We start from the raw sequence: 12261 nt of genomic DNA on the forward strand, positions 1-12261 counted from the left end.
TAAATTGGAGGTGTCTAAGTGAACAAAAGCCTCTATACTCTTCTTAAGTTTCTTCCATTATATGTTTCTCATCCCCACCACCGTCCACCAGCCAGATCTGAAATTCCATGGAGACAGGGACCATGTCTTCTATTTCATCCATTCAACAAGTACTGATTGACCAGCTGCTATGGGTGGTACCAGGCACCCTGGGGAATATAAAACATGGGAAAACCACAGTCTTTGCATGCAAGGAAGAGGCAATGACCTTGTTGTGAATACATTGTCTTGCTTTATGTAGTCATCAGTATTTTCAAGGCCATTCTAGACATGAGCTCATTTGGATGTCATGATAATCCTGAGAGGGAGACAGAGCCAGTATTGTTCCCATTTGTCTGTCAGGTAAACTGAGACCCAAAGAGGCTGACTCTCCCAGAGCCACTCAGTCTATTAGCAATGGAGATTGGGCTATAACCCCTGGTTCCTTCTTCTGCCAACAGGAGCTGGTTGGACACGTGCGGCTCGCGCACACAGCCTTCTCTGTCTGCTCAGCCCTGCCCAGTATAGCACCAAATCCCCCATCCCCACCCAGTGCCTCCCGTAGGGCTCAGCCAAGAGCCCCACCAAATAGAGGCTGCAGGAAGGAGTAGCCTTTCAGTGGGCGACTAATGCTTGTGGTTTTAAAGAAAACAGGGCCCCTAGTTGGAGTTAACATTGTCATACAAGCTCCCTAGGGGCAATGAATCTGTCCCATCCCAGGAAGCAGCCAGCAGACAACTGATTTTGTCTGCGATGCACACCAGCTTTTCATCTCTAACCTACAGGAGCCCAGCACCATGCCAATGGCTCGGTGTTGCCCCTCTCCATGGCGAGGAGCAGGGTTCTGGGGAAGAAGGGCGAGCTGGATAAACTGAACTGGAATGGGGCAATGGGGGTACCCCACTTCCCTTTTCACAAGCCATCTCTTTTATTCCACTGCCTGGAATGTTCTCCATGGACAATGCTGGCTTCTCTGCAGACCCTGCATGGATGTGACAGAACAGGCTGGGTGGGGTTGTCGTCAGGGGGAGAAGGCGGCAGATGCAGCCACCTGGCTTTCACTCCCACAGCCCCGGGTTGGGTGGGAGTGGGCAATAAACTTGAAGAGCTAAAGAGTCCATGTGGGTAGAAATGACTTCTGGGGAGGAGCAGGGTTAGGCCCTGGAGGGCCACATGGGGGCTTCCCCTTAGGGGTGTCGGAAGAAGAGAAACATCCCCCCTTTCTGGGGAAGTTTTGTCTCAGGACCCCCACTCCCCACCCCCAGGGACATGGGGCGGTGTATGAAAACACAGATTCCAAGGCCCCACCCTCAGAGTTGCTGATTCAGTAGGTCTGGAGTGGGGTCCAAGAACGTTTCTTTCTAACAAGTTCACAGATTGATGCTGATGCTACTGATCTGGGTCCACACCTTGAGAATCACTAAGCTTTCTAGAGGCATGGGCAAGCTGACCTGCCATGTGGGGAAGCTCAGAACAGAAGGTCAGCAAATAGCTGTCTTCAGAGATCTTTTAGCTGACCCTCTGGGGGCGGTCTGGGATGAGGCAGACAAGTGGACAACTGACCGGTCCATCTCCTTCCTTCTTCCCACCCCACTGGGGAACAGGGAGGCATATGGCTGAGGTGAGAAATCAGGGGTGGCCTTCTGGAAGTACACACGCTTGTGCATGCATGTGGGTGCATGCGTGTGTGTGTGTGTGTGTGTATGTGTGTGTATGAGTGAGAGAGAAAGAGAGAAGGCGCACATAATGGAACTGGCACTAACTTTTCCCTGCCTCAGGGGCTCATCTGAACTGCTGACTCTTCCTCCAGTTCCCACTGTTTGACCTCAAATAAGTGTCCACAGCTTTCTAGGACTCTCTGTCTCTTCCATGGAAGTAATTTCATGGGGATTCCCCTCCTGGTCTCTCTGCTACTCAGCTCACACCCATCTCTCATGCCAAGCCAAATACCTGCCTCCTCCAGGAAGTTCTCTCTGGCTGCTCAGTCCTTCTCTACCCATGCCCCCAGCTGTCCTCATGCCATAATGGCTGGACCCCACATGCTCCTTCTCCTGTTTAGCCTACAGTGCCTTCATGTGGCTGAGCCATAGCAGGTGCTCGGTAAATAATTCTGAGGCGAGTTTGATTTAGGGTAGAGCTGGGAGAACCAGAGTGGGAGGCAAGGAATGGCAAGGCCACGGGCTCCCAACTGCCGAGCTAAAAGTGGAAAGTACAATCACAGCAGCGGAGGCTTGGCCTTCTTCCTTCTCTCGCCATCTGTTTTGCAAGGAAGGGAGCAGAGAGAGGCCACAGCATGTGTTACTCACTTGCTGGAGTCACGGGTTGCAGCAGAGATGGGGCTTAGGGAAGGCCCAGGGAAGGGCCACTCCAGCTACCCTGCTTATCCAGGCCCCAAATTTAGGACCCTCCTCACCCCTCACACCCACATCCCATCCCACAGGAAGTCCAGGCATCTTTCTCCAATATGTCCTCAAATCCATCCACTTCTCTCTGTCTCACTGACAGTGCCCTTGTCCAGGGCGCCTTCTCCACCCACCTGGAGCCCTGAAATAGCCTCTCACGATGCTCTGCTCCACTTGTTTCTCCTAACCCACTCCAGCCAGAGGGATGCTGCAAAAATGTCAGTCACGTCACTCTCCAGCTTAGAGCCTTTCAAAGTGTCCCCATCACTCTTTAAATTGAGTCCAGACTCCTGGCCACAGCCTTCCAGACCCTTCCTGGGTCGGTCCGCACTCCAACCTCACACCTCCTGGTTCCCCTGCCGCCGCCCTTTCTGCTCCCTGTGCCATGGCCACATCTGCCCCTGTGCAGTCCAGCCCTTTCCCCCCTGGCCTTTCTGCTCTGACCCTTCCTCTGTCAGGACACCCACCCTGAGACTCTGTATCTGGCGGCCTGTTCACCCACAATTCAGGAGCACACTGCAAGGAGATGGCCACCACTGATTGGATGACTGAGTGACTGGATGTGAGAGACACTCTCACCCCTGGGGGGATTAAAAATGAAGGATTGCCAGCTCCAGGGCAACCCAGAGGACAAAGATTTCAAATATAAGTGGATGCCTAATTTTTTACCCCTCCTGCTAGGAAACCCAGACTCCTCTGAGTCCCTAGATGAGCAGGGCTTCCTCACCATGCCCTGAGGAGGATGAGGTCCCGCCTCCTGCCTGCGCGCAGCAGGAAGTCTCTGGGAGGGGCCAGGGTGTCATTCACATCACTGGATGCCGCCCCTGGGGCTGTTGGGCATACAGGGCCATTCACGGCGCCCCACAGAGGTTATTGCAAGAGTCTGTTGCGGGGAGCTGGGAAAGAGACCAATGATGCCTTTGTCCTGGGAGGAGAGAGCAGGGAGGAAAGAGAATGCATGGCCACTTTCATGTCTCCACACAGTGGTTTCTGCAGGGACAGTTTTATTTTATGTTTGTTTTTTTTCCTACAAAAATCTCTGGTTAAGATACTAAATCTTAAGTGGGCAATAAAAGGCAAAAAGACAATATCTGACCCCATCTTCCCTCCCATCCTGCAAGATGGTGAAATAATAGACCAACACCCGCCCCCCCAAAGGGTGTTGGGAGGACTTCAAGAGCTGTAGAGCGCCCCCTACCCCGCAGCGTCCGTGACAGGTCTTGTTGTCCTGTGTTCCGCGGATGGGGTGGGGGCAGGGTGGGGGATATTGGAAGAGGAGGACTTCCTGGCACCTCTAAAATTATACTGCAAAGAGAAAGAATTCAAAGAAAGGATGGAAAAAGGGGGGAAATGACAGTATTGCTTCTCGATATGCTTCTAATTTGGAGATCCTGGCAAAAGGCTGGGAGACAGCGTGGCAGAGAGAGTGGAGCGCTGACCCAGAGCCAGGAGACTGGGTCTAGATGCCACCCCGTCCCAGCCTCGGGGCCTGCCACCATCTCCCTCCATCTCCACGTCCCCTCTGCCCACGAAGGGGCCAAGGGGAGAGCCCCCAGCCCGGCTCCCGCCAGCGCTGTGAGTCTGGGATTCTATTTAAGAACACGCAGCCCATCTGGTTCCCATTGAGCAGGCTGCGTTTTCTCAAGTGCTGCCCCCCCCCGCCCTCCCGCCACCCCCCCCTCGCTTCGTTGCAATCCAGATTCCCACCATGTGACCCCATCTTCTCCCAATGGTGTTCTGTTTTATGGCTTGTTGTTCTGTGTGCGTGATTTGAGTTTGGGGACTTTTTTTTATCCCCCACACACAGATTTCCCTCCCTCTTCCAGAAAATGTGGAGCCTGAACTTTTGACTGCCTGCAACCCTCAAGGGGATGGCGATGAGGACAGAGGGCAGGAGGAGATGAATGTCCCCGCCTGTCTCCTCCTGCCGATTTCTCAGCTGCTTCGTTTGTTTCTTCTCTGTTTGAAGCGCTGCTGCTGATGGCCCCTTACGTGAACCAGTCGAGAGCTGAGGCCAGAAAGGAGGCTGGAGAGAAGGAATTGGTTTAGTTCAACAGTTCAGTCAACATTTATTGAGCTGCCCGGGCCTGTGCGTGCTGGAGCTGCTGAGGGGAGAGGCCGGACTCAGGACTGGAGGAGGCCACACGCTGGTGGGAGAGACAGGAAGGCATGAAAATCACCCGGCTCCTGGTTGAGCGCTCCCACCTGGTTGTTTGTGGGGCCCAGGGAAGGGAAACAGGGAAGACCAGGAGCTCGACCAGGGCCAGGAGGGGTCACAGAGATGGCCTCCTGGAAGATGTAAACCAGTCATTGGTTCCTTTGGTCATCTCACAGTTAATCAGGAGCCCCGGTGTAGGTGCCAGACCCTGTGCTGGGTATACAGTGTGTGGAGTGGTGAGCAAAGCAGATGTGGTTCCTGTACTCATGGAAGGAGTCCAGTCTCTAGGAAGAGGGACATCAAGCAAATAGCAAACACATACGTAGTTATAAAGTGTGAAAATGCTAACAGCATTTATAAAGGGGTCTCATTATTTTTTATTTTTTCATGTATAAATATTTAATAGATGGAACAAATACCACACACATCTCTACCCCTGGCCATTGGGCCACATGCAGTCTACTTAATTCTAGGTACAGGGGTCTAACTGAAATGAGCTGATCCTGAAGGAAAGATTGAAAGAACGAGCAGAGTGAGCAGGGCAAGTGTTCCTGGCAGGGGCAAGTGTATGCTGGGGTTCTGACTCCTGGAGGAGCTTTATTCCTTGAAGCGACTGAAAGAAGGCTCATGAGGCAGGAACATGGCTGAGGGGGCGGGCGGGAGTTGCGGGTGTACAAGGGGAGAGGCGAGCCAGGAGAGGCAGGCTGGGGCCAGTCCATCTGGGTTATGGCGAGGCCAGGGGTCATTCTGAGGTCAAGTTTAAGGGTCAGTCTGAAGCTGGGCTTAGGAGCAGGCACCAGAGCAAGAGGCTGTGCTCAGGCTGGGGCCAGGGTTAGGTCTTCGATGCCAGAATTAGGGGTTGGTCTGCAGCCAAGGTTCAAGTCAGTCTGAATTCAGGGCCAGAGTCATTCCGAGGTCAAGTTTAGGGGTCAATCCGGGGACAGTGTTAAGATCAGTCATCTATTAAACATTCACTGAGTGTCTCCCTGGCTGACTCCCGAGGAGTGCAGTGATGTGCCTGACAGCATCCCTTGTCTTCCTGGAACTCAGAATCAAATGGGAAAGACAGTTAAGGAGAAATCGCCTGATAGTGGGGTCATTAATTACCATTGCACCTTATGCTATGGAAGAGAACGAGGTATCGTTCAGTTATTGTGGCCATGTAGCAAATGATCCCATAACTTTGTAGCTTCAGACAACCATTTGTTATGCTCACAGACTCTGTGGGCTGGGAATTGGAAAGACCTGGTGGGGATGGCTAGTCTCCGCTCTGCGCTGTCTGGGGTTCAGCTGGGTAGATCCCAAGGCTGGGAGTGGCTCTACGGCTGGGGACTAGACTCATCTGATGGCTTCTCAGTCACACGTCTGGCACTTGGGCCATGACCATTGGCCAGAGCACCTGCATGTGGCCTCTCCATGTGGCTTGGTTTCCTCCTAGCGTGGTGGCTGGCCTCAAGGTGTCTGGATTTCTTCCACGAGCCCCTAAGTTACAGGAAATAGGCAGAAGTTGCATCACCTTCTCTGACCCAGCCTCAGAAGCACCACTTTCACTGCGCTCTATTGTTCAAGCAATCAAGGGAAGGGGAGGAAATAAGAAACAAGGGAAGGGGAATTAGATTCCACAGTCCATGGGGGGTGTGGCACGGTCACCGAGTAGGACAGGTGGATCAGAGATATTTGGAAGTCTCTGAAAAATACCATCTGCCACAGATACCAGCAGAGGACAGGTCAGATTGGACTGTGGTTTGGGTTTTCTGAGCAGAGTTAAGAAAGAGGGGAAGAGAGTTTGTTTCTGGAATGTACACTGGCCTCTGACACAATGGGAGCCCCAGCCCACAGGACTCATGGGACTAGATGAGAGGATTCAGGCAAGGAGAAGCTTTGCCTGGACCAGATTCCCAGCACACCCTTCCCTGCACAGTAGAGCCTGGTCTTGGCTCTAATTCTTTACTCCAACATCAGTTTTTGCTTTATGAAATGGGGGTTATATTCTCCCAATTTGGGCAGATGGGAGGCTGGCATAGTCCAAATTAATTTGGGGTTCCCTGAAGCTTGAAGAACCCACAGACAGGCCTGGCTTTAATGAGATGCCACATTTTAAAAAAACTCTGGTATCTTACAGATGGTAATTGTTAATAGCATTTTGCTGATGAAATTAGACGGTTTGTGAATCAAATTCCATATGAAATACACCAGGAACTCCTTGCTTTAATGGACTCCTATGGTAAAGTCTGCTCTAAAATGAAGAGTAGCTTGTGAAATGAAGAATTTCTCCAGCTGTAGTTTTTTGTTTTTTGTTTTTTTTAAATACAGATTTGTGTCCGCCTGGTCAGGGGAACCAGAGGCTACCTTCCCTGGCTCCAGTTTCTTTGCTCACATGGGTTTTTCTCTGCCATCTGGAGCTTTGCCGTTTGTCCTGGGGGGGGGGGGCGGTGAGAGGGAAAGAAATGGTTTCCAACAGCAGCAAAGATTTAAATCAGAAGTGGACCGATCCTGAGTTATGTGGGTCTCTAGGAAAAATAGAAACAGCTGGAGCAAGCACCAACCTGGAGACGGTGAGGATGAAATCTGGGCAAGACTGCCTCAGAGGTTCTGCATGTGGGGTGCAAAGGGCCTTCCACTGCAATCCCCAGTGTGTCTTGGGGCCTCTCTCTGGGTCTCAGTTCCCCACCTCAGCTGAGATCCATTCCACAGCTCTTGGGCCCTAACCCTAACAGCACATATCCCATCCACCTCCACCCACTCTGCAGTGGCGGGAGCACTACAATAGTCAGGGCATGACCCCCTTCCTTGCTGGCCTTGGAAACTCCCTGAACTTGGCCCCAGGGCCAGGGTCAGGCGGGAAGTGTGGCCCAGATGACCTCATGCTGGGCTCTTGCTCTGCCGTTCATCTGTTCATCTCTCGGCAGGCAGCTCGGTGACTCACCTCAGGGGGAGAGAGCCAAGGCCATTTGAAAACTGAAGCCCTGTGGGGCCCTTTCCATCCAAGGGCTTCAAGAACAGACCTTTGGCAGCTCTGAACTCTTCCCTTCTCAGGGATGCAGAATGGAAGACTAGACGTGTCCCAGCCAGGTCTGTTGTTCCCCAAGGGCATAGAGAGCATCCACCTTCCCCTTCCCTCTTCCCTGAGCCAGCACTTCGAGACTCCAGCCTGGCTGTGTGTACTCCCTGCCCTCTCTGGGCCTGTCTCTGCATCCCTAAGCTATAATCCCTCTGCACTATCTCAGTCCACCCCCACCCTTCCTCTCCACCCAGAGTGTCTCAATCTGCATTCCCCGCAAAGTTGCATGCATCTTAGCCTCAGAAAGTTTTGACTGCACTTAGAAGAGTTCTGTGGTGAAGCTATTTTTTGCTCTCTGAATATTCATGGGGTCCCGCACCTTTTCTAGAAGCCTTGCAGTTAGGTTGGGCCTGGTGTCCAGTTCTGACCAATAATGACTCCTTGGCTGAGCACAGACAGGCAGGCACAATCCTCCACATACTCTCTCCTCCTGAAGGTAAACACAGAGACCTCATAGTACAGCTCTGCACTGCCAATGTGGTAGCCATGTGTGGCAATTTAAATTACTTATAATTAAATGGAATTTCAAATTCTGTGTCTTAGTCACACTAGCCCCATTTCAAGTTCTTGATAGTTACACATGGCAAGCTGAGGTGCAGAGATGGCATCGCACAGCACATTCAGGACATCTCCATCCTCGCAGAAAGTTCTACCGGAAAACACCATCCCAGGTGGTGAAGCTCCAAGATTTCAGTCACTATCAGCCTAGGTCCTCAAGTGAATAGGGAGCAGAACCTCCTAGCAGCTCACAGGGGACATTGAGCATCAGCAAGAAATAAACTTGTATCATGTGAAGCTACTGAGATTTCAGGGTGAAGGTTTTGCTCCCCTAGAGCCCTACCTTCCAGGCTAGTCGGATTAGCACAGCCCATCTGCACGAAATAAGCAGGGAGCAGCAAAATCAGGCCGAACAAGACCAAGTTCTAGCTTGCTGGGCAAATGCCATATGCAACCCAAGCAATCCATGTGATATAGAGCTGGGCACCCTTCTGGTCTTGCAGGGGGAGCTGGCTAAAGCATAATCATGGGAGAGCCCCTGGAGGAGGAGAAACTAGGGATGGGCCTTGGAAAATGGGCAGGGTTCGTATAGCCTTATGGTTTTCAACCTACAAGAATTATCGGCTGCCCACCTGGGAAAGCTGAGATAAGCCGGGAGAAGGGCGAACATCCCAGCAGAAGCACCATGATGAGCCAAACACATGAACAAGAATGTTGGTGAGAACTTAAAAGGACTGGGCCATGCGGTTTTCCCTGGGGTTGCAAGGGAACCTTAGGGAAGTTCAGGAGATAAATCAGATGGGATTTGAGAGGTGAGTTTCCCTGTATGTTTCCACCCAGAGTTGAAAGAGGAGGTAGAGGTGTAGAGAATGAAGGATGAAGTAATGTTGTTCTTACTGATAGTCAAGGGTGGGGTTGACCTTAGGAATGACAAGTCAAAATTCAATAACCGGGGTGGCAGGGTTTGACTGGGAAGTGTGGGAATTCACAGAGGAGGCATTTTGCTTGTAGGATAATAAGTTAATTGGTAATGAATTCATACCGGAAGCTAGTTAACCCCAGAGCACCTCCCTTTTGAGTTCCAGGCTTGACTTTCCAATTCTCCACTTGGCTCCCTGAGATGAATCTATTAGCACCTGGGTCTGGTGAGGTGATGCACGCCTCTCACCCACACCTGGACCAAACTCCACAATCATCTAAGAGTGTCTTGGGCCTCATCTCTCAACAAGTTTCACTGGGGCCTCTGCCAGCAGTGCCCCAGCCTCTACTCCTCCCAAACCTCCCTGCCTCCACCACAATCACAGCTGACTGTTTCCCTCCTAGACCACAACAGCCTCAGCACTGCTGACCCTGCCTCCTGTCTCTCCACCCTGCCCATTCATCCTGCATCCCAGAACGTATTGATGTGGGTCTGTTTGCTGAGAGGATTTCAAGACTCTCCAAAGAAATAGCATTACATTTCTGAGCCTCTTTTCACACACACACACACACACACACACACACACCCCTTGTCTGCTTTTTTTCCACACACACACACACACACACACACACCCCTTGTCTGCTTTTTTTCCTCCTACAGCATTTTGCTCACAGTAAAGATTCACCAGAGACGCAGGTGGGAGGCACTTGAGGCCTCTGGGTGAAGCATTTCTGGCACCTCGAATACCCTGTGGGAGCTGAGAGCTCTCGCCTACCTCCCACGTCAGTCTGTACATCCCTAAAACCATAGGAGGACAGCCCCTCACCGCACCTGGCATCTGCCTGCAGGCAATGCTGCAATCCTGCAGGGGAGCCTGAGAGCCCGGAGCAGGGGGAAACCCGGGGTCCTTCTGTTTCCAGCTGTTCCCTGGAAGGCATTCCTGGTGGAGAGAAATCAAATGGAAAGGGAGGCTGGGAGTGGTGGCCGGACTTCTGTTTCCACTTCCTGACAAGATGGGTCACTTTATCATTGCCAGGAGGATGCCTCCACACACAAACCTCTGCCGTCCATGGCATGGCAGCCAAGAGCTTCCTATTTGCACCCAGAATAAAATGCAAACCTCTTACTGCCACCCACAAGGCCCTGTGTGATCTGGCCCCTGCCAGCCTCCCTCGTCTCCTCCTCCTCCACCCCTTTCCATCTCTGTGTCCTGCTGTCCTGGTGGCCCTCTGCTTCCTGGAACAGCCCACTTCTGGCTCCTGGGGACCTTTCCATGTGCTGTTCCCTCAGCTTTGAATCCTACACAACCCTGGGGAATGTCACCTACGCATCAGGTCCCAGCCCCCCGGAGCCCCAGCCACCGCACTCTCCACACTGCAGGTTCCTGTTATAGGCTCTGATGGTCCACAGCTGTTCCTCTCTGCAGCTCTTTCAGGGTTCCTCTTTACACACTGGCACACCTGTTTGTTTATGGTGTGTCTCTCCCACAGAATGGAAGCTCTGTGGGGCCAGGACCAGACCTAGTTTACTCTGCAAAGAGCATGCCATATGTAGGTGCTCAATAAAGATTTGGGGAATGAATGAATGGGAAAATGAGACAATTTTTTAAATCATGCTAAAGATCCTTACTGCCACATGGGTCAGCTTCCCTCTGGGCCCATCTCCCCAAATCACCTCCACACTCCTGCCCTCACCCCTCACCTTGCCCACACCTTGCTCATCCTCATGGGATACAGGGAAAGGGGCTGCTCCACACAGCTTCAGCTGGCCTGGGCCCCACACTGAGCCCAGCTGGGCTGGGCTTGTGGAGAATAAACAGATCTCATCCAGACAAACCTCGCTTTTCACAGGAGCTGGGGCTTAGACACGTAGACTTCTGTGAAGCTGACTTCCCTAGGCCGTGGGGCCCTCCAGGAGCAGCAGCCGCGGCTTGCCCGGTGGGGCCATTGGACAGGAGCCAATCTCTGCCACCCTTGGGGGTCTTTCACCCTCCCACGGCCCCCCAGCTCATAATCTCTCCTCCAAGAAGTAAGAATATGTTCCAAGGCACTAACTAGGGAGGTCATTACTTCAAAGACCCTCTTGGCAAATTCTTTTATTGGCCCCAGTTTAGACAGCTAGAGTTGTCTCACAGGGGGGCTCCTCACAGCAGGGCCCACCTGTGAGAACGTCGTCTCTGGGGACTGCCCCCAGCGGGAGGGCAGGCCAGGCCCTCGGCTATCCCCTGAGGAAGCGTGGGAAGAGGCTCAGAAGAGCTTCAGAAATGGTCTTTTCCTAAAAATGGGGAAACTGCTCTTGGCCGAAGACTCTGGATGGGAATTAACACTTTCAAGGTCTAGTTGAGGGACCAGCGACATTCTGGCCTCAGGAGGTGCCCTCCTTAGGAAGAATTCAGTGCACTAATGGGACAGGAGCCAAAAACATTTATCCCACCGCTGCCCAGCTTTCAGAGCAGATGGCCTTGGCTCCCACCTTCCCAGGAGGGGAAGCAGAGGAATGTTAATTCCCCGGCTCTCCTGTCCCCAGACACACAGGGTTCCCTGCACCCAGCCTGTCACTATCTTGGTCTTCCGCTCACTCGAGTTAATATGGGGGAACTGTCTGCCCCAAGCCTCTGCTCCCTCAAGGCTCCATCCCCACTGAGAGCCATACAGGTGTCCTTTCTGCCTCCTCGGAGCCATCCCTCTTGCAATTAGCACCCCAGGCCCCTGCATGACTTAATCTCTGCTTTCTCAGGCTTCCTTGGTGGCTCAGATGGTAAAGAATCCTCCTGCATTGCGGGAGACCTGGGTTGGATCCCTGGGTTGGGAAGATCCCCTAGAGTGGACAACCCACTCCACTATTCTTGCCTGGAGAATCCCCATGGACAGAGGAGCCTGGCGGGCTAGAATCCATGGGATCACAAAGAGTCAGACACGACTGAGCAACTAAGCACAGTACAACTATTTGCCCCTCCCATCAGCATTTATGATGTTTAAGCATCTGCCATATTAAAGTGACACGGTGCCAGCTGCCACCCTCCCTGCTTTCTCCCTTTTATAGCTGACTTTCTGTAAGTACACACACTTGCTGGCTTTCCTTCCAAGACTTTTACTTTCTCCTCAGTCCATAGTAGTGTGGCTTCTGTCTCCACCACTTTTCTGAAACTTCTCTCTCCCAACAGTCAAAGGCTTTCTTGCTGCTAAATCCAATTTCAGCAGCACAT

At 52.3% G+C, this 12261-nt stretch overlaps 1 long non-coding RNA gene across 1 annotated transcript; it reads right to left on the reverse strand.

The window, feature by feature from the left end:
- Nucleotides 1-6856: 6856 nt before the first annotated feature.
- On the reverse strand, nucleotides 6857-11933 carry LOC145503483 (uncharacterized). The gene is made up of 3 exons (XR_014051499.1): nucleotides 9888-11933; nucleotides 7959-8069; nucleotides 6857-7088 (listed from the first exon to the last, which is right to left on the reverse strand). It is a non-coding gene; the product is annotated as an uncharacterized LOC145503483 (long non-coding RNA).
- Between the last annotated feature and the right edge of the window lie 328 nt (nucleotides 11934-12261).

The sequence above is a fragment of the Giraffa tippelskirchi genome, chromosome 4, assembly GCF_054371585.1.
Source record: "Giraffa tippelskirchi isolate mGirTip1 chromosome 4, T2T-mGirTip1v1.2.pri, whole genome shotgun sequence".
In the NCBI taxonomy this organism is placed as follows: Eukaryota; Metazoa; Chordata; class Mammalia; order Artiodactyla; family Giraffidae; genus Giraffa; species Giraffa tippelskirchi.